This window comes from Panthera pardus, unplaced genomic scaffold (assembly GCF_024362965.1).
Source record: "Panthera pardus isolate Hobbes unplaced genomic scaffold, ASM2436296v1 HiC_scaffold_20, whole genome shotgun sequence".
NCBI classification, from domain to species: Eukaryota; Metazoa; Chordata; class Mammalia; order Carnivora; family Felidae; genus Panthera; species Panthera pardus.
The window spans coordinates 59,712,554-59,727,604 of record NW_026526766.1 but is presented as its reverse complement, the minus strand read 5'-3'; the positions used below and the strand labels follow the sequence as shown (position 1 = coordinate 59,727,604).

Below are 15,051 nucleotides of genomic sequence, written 5' to 3'. Positions count from 1 at the left end.
AAGTAAACAGTTAAGCACAGCCACACTGTGCACCATCACCACCGTCCAGCTCCAGAACACGCGCATCTTCCCAAACCGAAACTGTCCCCATTAAGCACAAACTCCTCATTCTGCCCTCTGGACCACCCCAGGCCCTGGCAGCCGCCACCCTATTTCTGTCCTGAGGAATGTGACTAGGTACTTCACCCAATTGGAGTCATACTCTAGTTGTCCTTTGTGACTAGAAGCCTACCTCTCTCACATCCTGTCTGTCCCCTCTCTCCCTTCCTACGGGGCTTGCCTTTTTAAAATCTATGCTATCACCACGGCCCCCCAAGCCTGTCTCCCTGCCTCAGTTCCCCTACTTTCCTGTCCACACCCAACTCAGCCTCTAAATGATCTTTATGAAAAGCAGATGTGATGCTGCTCCCGAGCTGAAAGCCACCTTCAGTAGCCCCCATTATGATGACAGATAGCAAACTCTGGCCTGGAGTTCGAGGCCATGGGAGAGCTGGTGGCCTATGGGCCTCCTCCGCTTTTGATCCAGCCCAGGCCTTCCCTTTCTGGCTCTGCCAGACCACTCACCCCAGGCACCCCTGACATTTCAGGCCTCCGGGATGTCCTCTCAGCCTTGAGTAGCCTCTCCCAGCCTCTACGCTCTTGGAAGCCCTGCTAAGTCCTGGAGGCACAGCCTCTCCAGAGAGCAAAGCATCCCCCCCTCATTACTAGAGTAGCTGGCCTCTCCCTGCATTGAGGAAGCAGTGCTGCCCTGCCTAGTGGGGAACTCTGTGCTCCCACACCCCTCAACTCCCCCCCCCCGCCCCCTGCTGGCCGGGACGGGGGGGGGGGGGGGGTGGGGGGGGGTGGGGGGGGTGGGGGGGGTGGGGGGGGTGGGGGGAGGAAGGGGGAGCACCCTCTGACCAGCTCTGCATCTCAGCATGCAGCTGTGACCTAGCTCAGGGTGAGGGTGCCATCAGTGCAGGTCAGTCAGGGATACAGGCCTGGGGACAAGCGAATTCCATCCTAGGCCAGTGACCCACAAGGGGAGAAAGCCAACCAACCCTCAATCAGTGCGGGGTGGGGACTGCCAGGTAGGGTGTGGTGGGGTCAACCAGCAGGTAATGGAAGCTGTGGGGGGTTTAATTTCTTCAATGGTTAGGTTTAAAAGAGGGTCGTAGAATGGGATGCAATAATCACGCCAATAACCACGCAATATGCAGAGACATTTGCAGCTCATAAAACCTCAGCCACTTCATGCCTGCAGTTCTGTGTCCCCTGCAGGGCAAGAAGTGAGTGCTTTGGGGCATGCTGTCACCTGTGATGAGATCCAGTCAGAGAGCAGCCTGAGGCCCACATCCCCTGCCATCTTGCTTCCCCAGGGAGCGCCTGCATGACACTTAACCCCTCACCCTGCCCTGCCTCGAGATCCTCCCAGGCAGGACTGGCTCCCGAATTTGCTGGGTCTGGGTCTGGTATAAAATAAGACTATAGGGTCCTCTGTTCAAAATCAGGGAAAAAGTGTCATTAAAGGTACCAAGATACAAAACTTTGCTTTTTTCTCATAGCTTCGCTTTTGATCTGTCATAGTGTTTTCTTACTTATTATTTAATGTCTTGATCACACAGGTGCCCGTGTGCTGTGACACAAAAAGCGGGCACACCAAGTCCGCTAGCTGCCAATTCCCTCCCCTGCCCGAAGCAGAACACACACACCCTGCCCTGATGAGGGGCCAGACAGTTGAGCCAGGCATCTCCCTTTCCCACAGTTGGGCCACTGCCCCAACACACAGAAATGGGCTATCTGAGGGCATCCGACCTCTGTGTTAGGACACTAGGTGCCTGGACCCGGGGTGGACAAGAGCCTTGTCCTGCAGAATTGCCAGCTGAAGGCACTAGAGATCCCCAGTGGTAGCTGGGCAGGGGGAGTAGGGGGAGACTGGCGGGATCTGGGAGCACCAGGAGGTGAGGCAGCTGGAGTCTAAGAACCTGTCCCCAGGAAGCAGAGAGGCAGCAGGAGGTGGGACCTTGTTGGGGCCAAGGCTCCAAGCCCTGGTGTATGCTCTGTTGGCCATGGGACTTCACGTAAAAATCCAAATCCAAAGATAAATTTAAGAATTTCAAGAGAGTAACTGCATAGCCTACAACCTGTTCCCAGCCCACTTCCCAGGACACACACCCTGAAGGCCCCAGGGCCAGACTCGGCCTTGTCTTCCCTGGGCCGGGCCTTTCCTTCCTCCTTAGTAGCTTCCAACCCATGAGAATCTCCAGTCCCTGAGGTCCACAGGAAGCTGGGGCCACTGTACAATGGCAGAAGGAGCATCTGGATGGGAGTCAGGGGATCTGGTTACAAGTCCTATTGGTTGAGGACTTGCAGTGTGACCTTGGGCAAGCTGCTATACCTCTCTGGAGCTGAGTTTCTACAACCCAATTCACTTATTTACTGAGAACCTAGTATGGGCAGGACATGGTGCCCCTTTGTGGCACAGACAGAAATTGTTATTTCCTGGCCCTCAAGAAAATTATCATTAAGTTGGGATGATAACAGTCACACAGAAATTCCTGGGGTGGTGTCACACACATGGTCTCTTCCTCCACCACCAGGGGCTACAAGCTAGGCCATGAGCCCCGCTTTACAGATGAGGCCTCCTCTCTGGTCAGTCTGGTGAAAGGCAAAGCTTGGACTATGGGTCATGCAGACTAAAACCCCTGCCTTGCTCTGAGATTCACGGATTTGTTTTTATAGTGAAGGCACAACATTCACCTCACAAGGGGTGCTATACAGAGGAAATGAGATAAAGGATGATGCAGTTCAGATTCCTGGTTTCCTTCCCCTCTTCCCAGTCCCACAATGCCTGGGGCCCAGCAAGCCAACCCCATAATCACTAGGCCGGTGGACATAGCTGAGCAGCCACGAGAAAGACTTAGTGGTTCTCAAATGACTGTTGACCCAGGGTAAGTCAACAGTGTGGGGCCTCCCAACTCATGGTGGGATCTCAGTTGAATTAATCAAAGGACAGTGACCAAAGCAAGGCAATGGTGGTTTTGCTTGGCCTCCTGTGGGAACTCAGCTCTGGGCCCCCACTCTTTCACTTGGGGGGGGTACTTTTTTCTTTTTTTCTTAAGGCATTGGTTTTATATACAGTCAAGTGTATAAGTCTTGAGAGTATAGCTCCCTGAATTTTCCATGTCTACACCTGTGTAAACACCACTCAGATGAAGACACAGGACATTTCCAGCACACGAGAATGCTCTTATACTTCCTCCCATCCATCTCCCTCAAAGGTAACTACTACTGTGACTTTTACAACCACAGATTAGCTTTAACTGCTTTTGAACATCATGTAAATGAAAACACACAGTGAGTCTGTTCTTGTGTCTGTCTTCTTCTTCTTCCTTTTTTTTTTTTTTTTTGGTCTATTTATTTTTTGAGAGACAGAGAGCAGGGGAGGGGCAGAGAGAGAGGGACAGAGAGAATCCCTAGCAGGCTCCACACTGTCAGCACAGAGCCCAATGCAGGGCTCGATCTCACAAACCGTGAGATCAAGACCTGAGCCGAAACCAAGAGCCTGACGCTTAACCGACTGAGCCACCCCGGGCGCCAGTGTCTGGCTTCTTTCACTCAACATTTCATCTGTGAGATTCATCTGTGTTGTGTTTTAGCAGCAGTTCATTCTTTTTCACTGATGGAGACAGTATTCCATTAAATAAACTATATAATTTATTTATCTACTCTACTGCTAATGAACATTTAAATTATTTCTAGTATTTGGTAACTATAAATAGGGCTACACATGTCTTCGGTAGAAACAATCTCTTATTTCTCTTGGGTACATCCCTGGAGTAGAATTGCCAGCTCACGGAGTAAGAGTACATTTAGTTTCAGTAGACATTGTCAAAGAGTTTCTCCCAAAGTGATTGCACAATTTTACATTTCCACAAGTGATGTATGAGAGTTCCAGTTGCTCTGCAAACTTGTCATCTCTTGCTATGGTCAGTACTTTTCATTTTAGCCACGGTGGTGGGTGGTAGTCGTACCTCATTGTGCACTTCCCTGATCGCTAATGATGCTGAGTACATTTCATGCATTTATTGGCCATGTGAGTGACCTCTTTTGTGAACTGGACCTTCTCTCACGAGTGGCGCTAAGTCCAGAGAAGGGGAGCAGGGGGGACCATGTGAAGAACAGTTGAAGGACCCTGGAAGACATGGTCATACTCTTCAAACCTGCAGGGCACTGACAGGGAAGGAGCAACAGATGTGGTCTGTGGGTCCCCAGCATGCAGAAAACATAGATTACCGAGATGACCAGGACATGGATTTACAGTCTGCGTAAGGAACTTTCTAACAGTAAAAAAATGCACAAAGATACTCTGGGCTGATTCTGGAGCTGGTGGGGAGGGTTACAACAGGCACGTGAGCAGGGATGACACAGTCCCAGATGAGACCTTCCAGGGACGGCTGAGATCCCGATTGATGGTGGTGGTTGGGGGAGTTGAAAGATGAGATTTAAGGCTTGATTCTATTATGAAAGATGCTCGGGGCCATTGGGTGGGGAGGATGGGGACTCAGAGACCAGCTATCTTTAAAAGACTTGTTTTTTTGGCCCGTTTGCTTTTATTTTCCCCAGCTGATCTCATCCTCTTAGTCATACAGGAAAGCACCTGCTGAAAAAGCAGGGAAACTAAACACAGTGTTTGACTTTGCCTCTTTCTGCAGTTGCTACGAGCCCCGTCCCAGGACACAGTGGGCTTCAAAGGTCTACATGTGAGTCAAAATTGGCCAATGGTTTGAATTAGAAAGGCCACGTGCATGTGTGTGCATGCACCAGGGTGTATTTCATTTTGCGTCTCTTGAGGTCGTCAGTGTCTGAGTCACCGCACAAATCACTGTAAGCAACAGGGTTCCAGGAAAGGGCTCTGACACCATCTCCCGACCATAGTTGGCCTACAGACCATGTCATAGTCCACTCGGTGGCTCCTTCTCCCCACCTCGCTGCAACGCCCCTGGTTTGAGCCACCGTGAGTTCTCACCAGGCCCAGCCTCTTCCAGGTCATCTTTCTCCCGGTTGGAAAGGGTCAGGCAAGACAAATACCTTCAGACAAATGGGAGAGGCCATCGGGAACATCGTCTTACTGCACCCTCTGCCCCCAAGACTGGAAGCTACTTGAGGGCAAGCCTCTCTCTCCCCCACTGTCCAACAGGAAGCCTGCACCTCTCAGGTGCTGACGGCAGGTCTGTTAAGTAAATGAGCGAATGCCTAGCATTATTACTGGCTTTGACAAAGCAAAAGCACTGGTAGAATAAAAATTAGAAGCCTGTGGACTTCACTCCTCTCCTCATTCTCCATTTTACAAACACAGCTTGTCACCTTGCCTTACAGCAGGTGTTAACGTAAGCTTATGAAGCTCGTCTTTGTATTTACTGAAAAACCAATATGAAAATTAGCATGAACAACGCCAAAAGGCAAATGGGGGAATTATTTGCTGCACATTGAACAAAGGGATAATTTATTTAGCAGAGTCTTACCAAAACACTAAACCAAACCAGAAACAAACACAAAACCAGTCCAGTGAAAATGTAGAATGAGGAAAGGAACAGGCAATTCACATAAAAATACGAATGGCTAAAAAGCTCACTCATAATCATGTAAAGGTAAATTGAGAAGCGAGCCATCAGTTCTCATCTATCACACCGACAAAGATGCAAAGGCCTGAGAATTCCCAGTGTTCACAAGACATGGGGGAGACGGGCACTGTCGCATACAACAGAAGCACACATTGGTTTACCCTCCTTCAAGGCAAGTTAAGCCCTATCTACCCAACTGCACACGCCCTTTGACTCAGCAAGTCCACTTCTAGGAACTCATCCCACTCGTTGACTCCCTGAATTTTACAAAGATACATGTACAAACCATCTGATTATTATCTGTATTAGCAAAACACTGGGAACCACATGAAAGTTCATCCATGGGGCATTGGCTACACAAGTTCTAATGCAGACAAACAGCGGAATGCTGTTAACCCACCCTCGGGGCTATTACTGCCCGCTACGTCACTGTACCTTATAATAGCAAGTGCTATTCTGTACATACTGCATAACGGGCGCAGTGATAAGCTCTTTATATAGATCATGTCGTGCAATCTTAATAACTGTGAAGCAGGTACTTTTTAATCCCCGTTTTACAGATGAAGAAATGAAACTGCAGTAATCTGGCTGTATTAATTTCCCAGGGCTGCCATACAAATGACCACAAACTGGATGGCTTAAAACAGCATAAATTTACTCTGTTGCAACTCAGGATGTCAAAAATTGGGAATCAAGTGTCAGCAGGGCTGGTTCCTTTTGGAGGCTCGGAAGGAGAATCTGTTGTCCCATGCCTCTCTCCTAGCTTCTGGTGATGCCAATATCCCTTGGCATTCCTAGGCATGTACCTACATCACTGACTCTGCCGTCACAGACCCTCCTTCCCTGTGTATGTCCACTCCTCATCTTATGAAGACACCAGTCATTGGATTTAGCGCCCACCCTAACCCAGTAAGGCCTCATCTTAACTAAATACATCTGCAAGGACCCTATTTCCATATAAGGTCACATTCTGAGGTTCCAGGTGGATGTGATTTTGGGGGGACACTATGTAACTTAATACAGTGACCAAGGGCACAGAGCTAGTAAGTAGTAGAGCCCGGATTTGAGTCCAGACAAGATTCAATTGGACTATATTCATCATCACTACTCCATGCTGCTTTCCCATAATAGCTCACACTTGTGTAATGCTAACAATATCCCAGGTACTGTCTTAAATGTTTACATATAATAACTAATTTAGTCCTCACAACAACTCCCTTTACAAAAAGAAAAACTGAGGTACAGAGCATTTAAAATTACCTGAATTTACATAGCCAGTAACAGGCAGAACTTTGATTTGAACCTAGGGAGGTGGTCTCCAGAGTCTATGTGTTGTTGTTGTTTTTTTTAAGTTTATGTATGTACTTTGAGAAACAGAGAGAGAGAGAGAGGCAGAGAGAGGAAGGGAAAGCATCCTAAGTAGGCTCTGCATTGTCAACACAGAGCCTGATGCGGAGCTTGAACTCATGAACTGTGAGATCATGACCTGAGCTGAAATCAAGAGTTGATGCTTAACAGACTCAGCTACCCAGGTGCCCCCAGACTCCATGTTCGTAAGCACTATGCTAAACTGCCTTCCACTGAGTATTCCAATGTAACATACACTCTGAGAAGACATACAGTCTCAAAAGACCCCATTCTCTCTCCTGAAGGGCTGGTGTTCTTTTCATCAGACACCAACCGTCCCCCAGTTCATCTCATCTCCCTTCCCCCTTGGCTATCGTGATTCATCCTAGAGCTGACTTGGGTGTTCACAAACAGTTGCCATCTCAGCCAAGATGCTGGCTGAATTTCCTCTCCTTATTCTGTGTTGGGCATTCTTAACCTGGGCTTCCAAGTGGCCTTCAAGGGAACCCAGTGGCTCGCTGAGGTGACAGGCAAACTACAGGGCACGAGTGCATTCGTTCTGCTGGAACAAGGCCCTCGGGTCCCATCAGATTCTCAGCGTTTCACGATCCTGATTTTCAAGCCTGCCCTGTCTTTTTAAAACTTCTGTTCTTACCAGTTATGTTGCCTGTGCAGGTTTATTTTAAGCCACCTCAACCCTTTTAATGGTGTAAATGGAATGCAGTAGAAAACCATAAACAAATGCATACGATGTTGTCATCCAATCTGACTTTTTAAATCTTCCTGGGTTTGCAAGGAAGGAGTCCCTCTTCAGGGCTCCCCTCACCCTTATCTTCTGAGTAGTTTTTTTTTTTTTTTAATTTTTAATGTTTATTTATTTTTGAGAAAGAGAGACAGAGTGTGAATGAGGGAGGGGCAGAGAGAGAGGGAGACACAGAATCCGAAGCAGGCTCCAGGCTCCGAGCTCTCAGCACAGAGCCTGACTTGGGGCTCGAACTCACAAACTGAGACATCATGACCTGCACCAAAGTTGGACACTTAACCAACTGAGCCACCCAGGCACCCTTCTTCTGAGTGGTTTTCAGGGCGGCATCTGGGTCCTCATTGCAGCACCTGGAGCACTCACCCTGTGCTCACAGATACCACACCTGTAAGCAGTGCGCCCTGAAAAGGCAAGGGGACACAGGAGTCTGAGAAGAGGTTCCAGGCTGGCCGAGAGCTGGGCAGTAGGGACTCAAAAGCCCTGCCTGGGCCTAAATTTCTCTAGAATGCAAAGGAGAAGGAGGGAAGGTAGCAGAAGATGGAAATAACCCACCGCTGCTCAGCCTGACCCTTCCAGCAGCAGGCCAAGGCTGGGGGCCTATCTCACCAGCAACACTGCGGCCACATGCCCCAACACCAGAGTCCCTGCCACCTGCCTGTCCTGTTCCCCCCTCCTACCACGTGCTCCACCATGTCCTGTGCCCCTACCAACTGTCCCATCAGGCTCCATCTGTGTGTCCTCTGCGGGCTCCATTAAAAAACAAACAAAAACAAAAACCCAGAAAGAGCCCTGTATTTTGAGTCAGGGCCTAAATGAATTCATTTGTAGATCTTAATAAAAACAATGCCTTAATGCAATGGCCAAGGTAACTAGCCCTCACCTTGGTGCTCAAAGTGTGGTGGTCTGTGTGTACAGGACAAGCTTCACACTATTAGGTGTTCATTAGAGCTTATTAGGAATTAAGCCTATTGCTTAATAAAATGATTAGAGCTTATTAGAAACAAGGAGCTAATAAGAAATTCCGTATTTCAGAACCCCTCCCAGGCCTACTGAGCCAGAGTCTGCATTTTAATAAGATCCCAAATGATTCAAATGCTAGAGAGGCCTTAGGATAGAGTGCAAGGACTTTCACTTCTCAAGCTTCCCAAACCCTGGAAAGCACTTGGGTTTTTCTGGAATACGCACCCCAATCGCATGACCTGGAACAATTGCTATTTGGGTTCACTGTCCTATCAACAAAAGGGGGTTAATAATACCTGCCCTTCCTCCCTTACAGGATTCCTGAGTTTCAAACAAGATCATGGATTCATTCTATTTATTGCGATGGGGCTGACAGGGGCTGCGGAGTGAGAGGGGGAGCAGAACAGGTGTGGTTTCTGCCGCCACGGAGCTGATGGTTCTGTGGCAAAACATGTTGTAGATGCTGGTTGATGGTTTGTGATTGTCATGGCCATCACTGGGCTTTCATTGGCATACCTGTTTCCTCATTCATCCATTCAATGGTCAGTCATTTGTCATCACACGAAATACCTACACTATGCCAAGTTCTGAGCTCTGAGCTCTGGAACACTGGTAAAGGAGAAACAAAGGAGCCATAAACCATCTTCAAGAAGCTGTCAGTCCAGTCAGAGATGAGAATGTGAGCAGGTGATTACATTTAGGACACACTACGGCTGGTGCTCTGAGGTCCATTTAGGGGCTGAGGGAACACAGATAAGGCAATGAAGAGCTTTGCTTTAAAGGATGATTACAAGTTTGCCAACTTAGGAAGGGAGAGAACAGCATTCCAGGCAGAATGAACAGCAGGGCCAAAGACAGGCAGTCACGAAGGCACGATGCTTGCACCATGACCAGAAGGTAAGGAGAATTTGCAAGAGTGCCAAGAGATGGTTTTGGAGAAGTAGCTTGGGGCTAGACCTTTGATGGTCCTGGGTTCATTGCTAAGGAATCTGGTAGGAAATGAGGAGTCCCTGAAGGGAGAGGGATAACACAGTCAGAGCTACATTTCCTAAAGATCTACTAACAGCAGTATAGAAGAAAAGGCTTGATGTGGAAAGACTTTTACAAGGCTCTGACAATAGCTCAGGGGAGAGATGGCAAATACTCGATTGGGGTCATGATTGGAGTACTTGTTAACCCCATTCATGGAGACAGAAATGAATGGAAGGAATATTTAGGAAGACAGGATTGACAGGACTTGACAAAACAAATGGGGTGGTAAAGAGAAAGGAGATCTCTGGCTCGGTGTCTGGGTGGATGGTGTTACTGTTAACCAAGATTGGGGACACCGGAGGAGGACAGGGTGATGAGCCCGCATCAGGCCTGTTGGGTGTGACGTGCCTTTGGGACGCCCTATTGGCTTTGTCCGATTGGCAGGAGTGACAGGTGCCTGGAACTGAGGAGAGCAGTCCCAGCGTGACACATGAATGTGGGAATTGTGAGTCTGTAGGGGGTAGCTGGACCATGGGAATAAATGGGATTATAGGAGGGTGTGGGGTGGAAAGAGAGTAGGGTTGAGAGTGGCACCACCATTTAAGGGATGGGAAAATATGAGTTCATTAAGGAGGCTGAGTGATGCCAAGAGGCATTTGCTGCTTCCCTCAGTTCCGGGGGCATGGAGGGCGAACACCCCTGTCGCTGCAACTCATCACCCACCAGAATCACCTCCAGGAATGGCCCTGGAGTCACCGCCCTAGAAGCCCCAGGGTGAGTGGTGGCTCAGGCTGGGGACCCTGAGTAGATGGCTTGAGATGGGAACACATGGGTGCATGGGCTGGGCTGGCCTCACCCCTTTTCCTCCCCACGCACGGTAACTTCAGCCTTTCACAGATCAGTTTTCCTCTGAGAGAAAAACGAAAGGATGCAAGAAAAGAGACACAGAAGAAATGCTTGAGTTTGTTTAGTTTTTCAGATCAGGCAAGGACTCAGCACCTCCTAACATTGAAGAAAACCTCCCAGACGTGTCCTAGGTTGACTCCGATGAGCTCATTCTCTCGCTATCATTAAGAGCAAAGAGTCTGGTCCTTCCACAATTAACCAAAGGAGGATTTTATAAAACAAAACAAGAGAGAGGAAATGGCCCCAGAATTATGCTCTCTGATTCATGTTTCCCCACAGAAACAGGACTGTGGCTTTAAACTGATAATGGCTCTGAGTAGCCAAATAATTGATCTATTTGGTGTTCTGGCTTTATGTAAAAAGTGAACTGGCCTCTTTAGAAATGTTGGCAGTCTGGCTGGTCTATTAGTAAGACTAAAAAATCAAAACATTGACTGGAAAAGGCCATTATGACTCCTGGACTCAGCAGGAGTCATCGATAGATGATGTCATTTCAGAAATAAGCAAGCCAAGGTCACAAGGCTCCTGGGCAGAGTCAAACTACCCTTCGTGGCCCATCAACACCCTCCTTCGCAGATGAAGTCTGCCAAGGGGACACAGGGGTCTGAGCCAGGACTGGCTTCATTTTATTAACTTCACTTCTTTGCTCAGCCTGATTCTAGAGGAATGCGATTCTAGAGCTCTTGACACTCAGCAGGTGATTAAGGCAGGACCTGGTCCTCCCAAAAGCACACCCCTCAGATTCTCTTTTCACCCTCTTCCCTTCTTTTGGGTCCTTCTCCACCTCTTCTTACCAACCTCATTCCAGAAGCACCCGCCTGCTGCCCATGCCTGTCTCCAGCTCCCACTACCTTCCCTCTCCCCTCCTTTCTCAGCCAAGTTCTCAGGAATGGCAGGCCCGGTCCCCACGTTTTGAGCTCCCTCTTGTCGGGCGGGCGAGCGGAGCTCAAAGAGTAAGCTCCCTCTTCCACTTACTAACCTAGAAATATCATTGCAGGTACCAAGCACTGGTGAGGTCTTTCCCAGCATCCTCTCCACTTAATCCCCACAGCAACCCATATGAAATAGGTGCTATTATCATCCCCATTGGGCAGAGGAGGAAACTGAGGCTCAGACAGACAGGCTGGGTCACTGGCCCCGGTAAAGCAGTGGCAGATTCCCATTTTTGAACTGTCTGCAATGCCCTGGCCAAAGTCACCTGGGACCACCTGCCAATCCTGGTAGCCCCTTCCCAGTCCCCAGCCCCCTCTGTCTCTCTGCAGCAACTGACATCTCTCCTGGGAAACCACTTTCTCCTGCACCTTCCCTCCTCTTCATGGGGTGGGTTCTCCTCAGTTTCATCCCGGGCACTCCACTTTTCTCATGCTAGCAAGGCTTCCAAGGGAACCTCTGAGGTCTCTTGACTCTACTGGGGACCATCTCGCCCACCCGCTCATAGCCCAAGGTCACTCTAAATGGGTCGCAGAGCTGGGGTTGGAGCCAGGGGTCCTAACCTCCAGGTCAGTCCACCTCCTGTTACTCAGAGCTGACACCACCTACTCCCCATTTTTGCATTTTTGCTGAGCGGCAGGAGCAGGAGGCAGCTGTACCCTGGATGAGGGAGAAGGTGTGAGGCTCTGATAAGGTGGGGTGGAGGCTATTTTTAGAGGACACTGCCTTTCCACTTAGGCTGGGAGCAACTCAGGGGCCAAGACGGTCGAAAATGTGTTTGCAAGTTTGGCTCATTAAAGGGAGTAAATACACCAAACAACAACATTGCTCACTTTCACTCTGCTTGTTTTATGGCTCAAGTTGATGAGACTCTATTTGTCTTCATTTCCCCTTACTTCTTTATCAGTGAGGCTCTGAGGTGAGTTTAGAGAAAATATATCATAGAAAGTAGAAATAAAAATGAAATTTCAGAACGAGGGCGCTATCATCTGAGCAAGGGAAAGTCCTGGACAGCAGTAGATCAAAGAACAGGGGGGAATTGGCGGGGTGCTCAGAGATCCCCAAGACCGGCCTGAGCAGCAAGAAGGGGCAGGAAAGAGAGGAGAAAGGTTAGTGGAGACTGCAGGCCTCCTGGTGTGTCCAGCAGCATGTGACCTTGAGCAGGGGGTTCTGTGGCCCTTGTTAAAATAAATGCCATCACGGGAGAAAGATAAAGATTTGGGGGATGCTTCCTCTGAGGGCCCAGAACCTGAGTTAGGGTCTGGTTCTGTGATCTGGATAGAGAAAAGCTTGGGCTAAGTCATCTCTAAGAGTCTGAGAGGGTTAAGGCGGAGACCAAGGGCAGGGTCCGTAAGGTATATCAGGAAGCGCCTGGGGGTCTGGGAGGGTGTGATGCTTGGCATGGTTCCAAGTTCATCTCATAGGCACTGTATAGGTGGGGAAACTGAGACCAGGGAGCAGCTGGACTGGAGCCTCTGGTCCTGCCCAGTTCTTTGGGTCTAAAGCTGTTTGAGTCACGTGATGCTTTGCGAGGGTGATGGCTGCTCCCCAGCAGAGGTGCCCGTAAGTACCGTGGGACGCTCTTCCTGGAGGTATAGGGCCCAGGCTATTCCAAGGACCCTAATAGGTCCCAGTATAGGCCTGAGTCAGAGGGACTGCCACAGTGTCCGGTTTCTTTCCACAATGCCTCCGGATGTGCAAGGCTCTGGCCCCAGCGTCCCAGGCCGGAGCCGATGAACAGGTGTGGGGGAGCGCCTGCCGTCAAGAGCGCGCCCTGCTGCTCTCACCGCCAAGACTCCTAGCTTCATCTCCCGAACCAAACCCCGCCCCTACAAATGGGGAAACTGAGGCCCAGGGAAGGGCAGGGGCTCGCCAAGGCCACCGTGTGACTTGGCGACAGCGAGGGGGCTTCTGCCTCCAGGAGCTTGCCCGCTCTACCTTGGCCCGAAATGCGTGTATGTATCATGGTGCTTTAAACCGCGTCCTCTCGCGCTGTTTGGGAAACTTTTCCTGCCTCAAACAGGCGCAGCCCGAACCCCGGTTCCCCGTCCACCAACCACATACGTCCCACTCCCACCCCCAAACTTTCGGCAGCCGGAGGAGGGCCACGCCTCGGTGCCGGGCTCAGGCGGGCACCTGTCCCCAGCAGAGTATCCGCGGGCGCAGAGCCCCGCCGCGCGGGAGTCGAGCGGCTAGTGGGTGGCGGGGGCGGCCGCTCCTTCAGGACCCCGGCCCCCGCGCCTCTCTGCGTGCGCGCAAGGGTCCTTCTGTCGTTTACAGACACGGCGCCGAGGGCCTGAGAGGAGGGCGCTCTGGCTGGGGCCGGGGAGCCTAGCGGCGCGGACGTGAGCGCGGGGCTCCGGACCCCGAGACCCCCGGCTCCCCAGCCCCGGAGGCAACCCGAGGCGGCGGCTATTTATAGAGGGAGCCACGCTCAGTCCCTCTTGGCGGCGGCGGCGACAGCTGAATATTTTGCCCAGATATGGCTGGGGCCCCGGCGCGGGGGCAGGGAGCCCCGCGGGCGCGAGGGGTACCCCGGGCCGGGTGGGGGGCTTACCGGGCCGTGGAGCCGCCGGGGCGGGCGCGGGCGCGGGCGACGACGGGGCGAGCGCAGGCGGCAGGCGGACTGGCGCGGGCGGCGGACGGCGGGCGGGCGGGCGAGCGGAGCGCGGGGCTGGACGAGCTCCCGGGCGGCCGCGGGCGGGCGGGCGCTGTGGGCTCCGGGGGTGGGAGTCAGGGGCGGGCCCGGCTCAGCGCTGTCACCGCGCCCCGCCCCGCCCGCCGCCCTCTCCCTCCGCTCGGGGGCGCCGGGCCTCCGCGCGCCTTCCCCAGCCAGGGAGCGACGCCCGCTGGGGGCAGCGCGGGGCAAAGGGGCCGGGCCGCCGGGAAGCTGGGATCCTTCGTTGGACAGGGGGTTGTGGATAATCGTGAGTCTGAGTCTCTATTTCCCCAGCTGTACCATAAGCAGCAGTGGAGTTATCTGGAAATAAGTGGGTGGGTTTTCATTCCTGTGGCGTCTGAGATGTAAGAACCGGCAGGTCTTTGGATGGAGCAAAGCCTGCCAGCCAGCTGTTGCACCTTTACCTCTTTTGACTACAGCAACCACCTGTCCCATCTCACCGGCAGCCCAGCCAGGTCTGGCAGGAGCCACAGCTTTAACAACGATCATTTTGTGAACAAATAGTTCTAAAAGAGTCGAATGCATTCTCTCTGTACTTGGAATGGAGTGTCCAAAATACCGATTTAAAATACAAAAAAAAAAAAAAAAAAAAAAAAAGTCCCACTTTCTTAAAAGGCTAGTACGTTTTTCAGAACAAACCACTTAAACCCAAATAGAAACTTTGTTTTAATTTTTAAAATGGTTCATAAAAAAGAATTTGTGTGGACAGAAGGTACCGTGTGCAATTGTTATGGGAAAGTTTCTGGTGGGGTAGACCCTAATATAACTCTTTTTACTCCTGGCGTATAGATTACTGATGAGAAACATTCGTTTTTGTTTTTGTGAATCTTGTTTTCCATGAAAATATATTTCTACATTACAAAACTCTCACAGCTGTAAGAGAATGCTCT

The 15,051-nt window shown here is 50.8% G+C and overlaps 1 protein-coding gene across 1 annotated transcript in view; it reads right to left on the bottom strand.

The window, feature by feature from the left end:
• TMOD1 (tropomodulin 1) overlaps positions 1-14,177 on the bottom strand; it is an 86,324-nt gene extending 72,147 nt beyond the window's left edge. Inside the window, exon 1 of the mRNA XM_019454414.2 lies at positions 14,039-14,177. The gene's annotated coding sequence lies outside the window, so the exon portion shown is untranslated. The remainder of the gene's footprint in view (positions 1-14,038) is intronic.
• Positions 14,178-15,051: the final 874 nt, after the last annotated feature.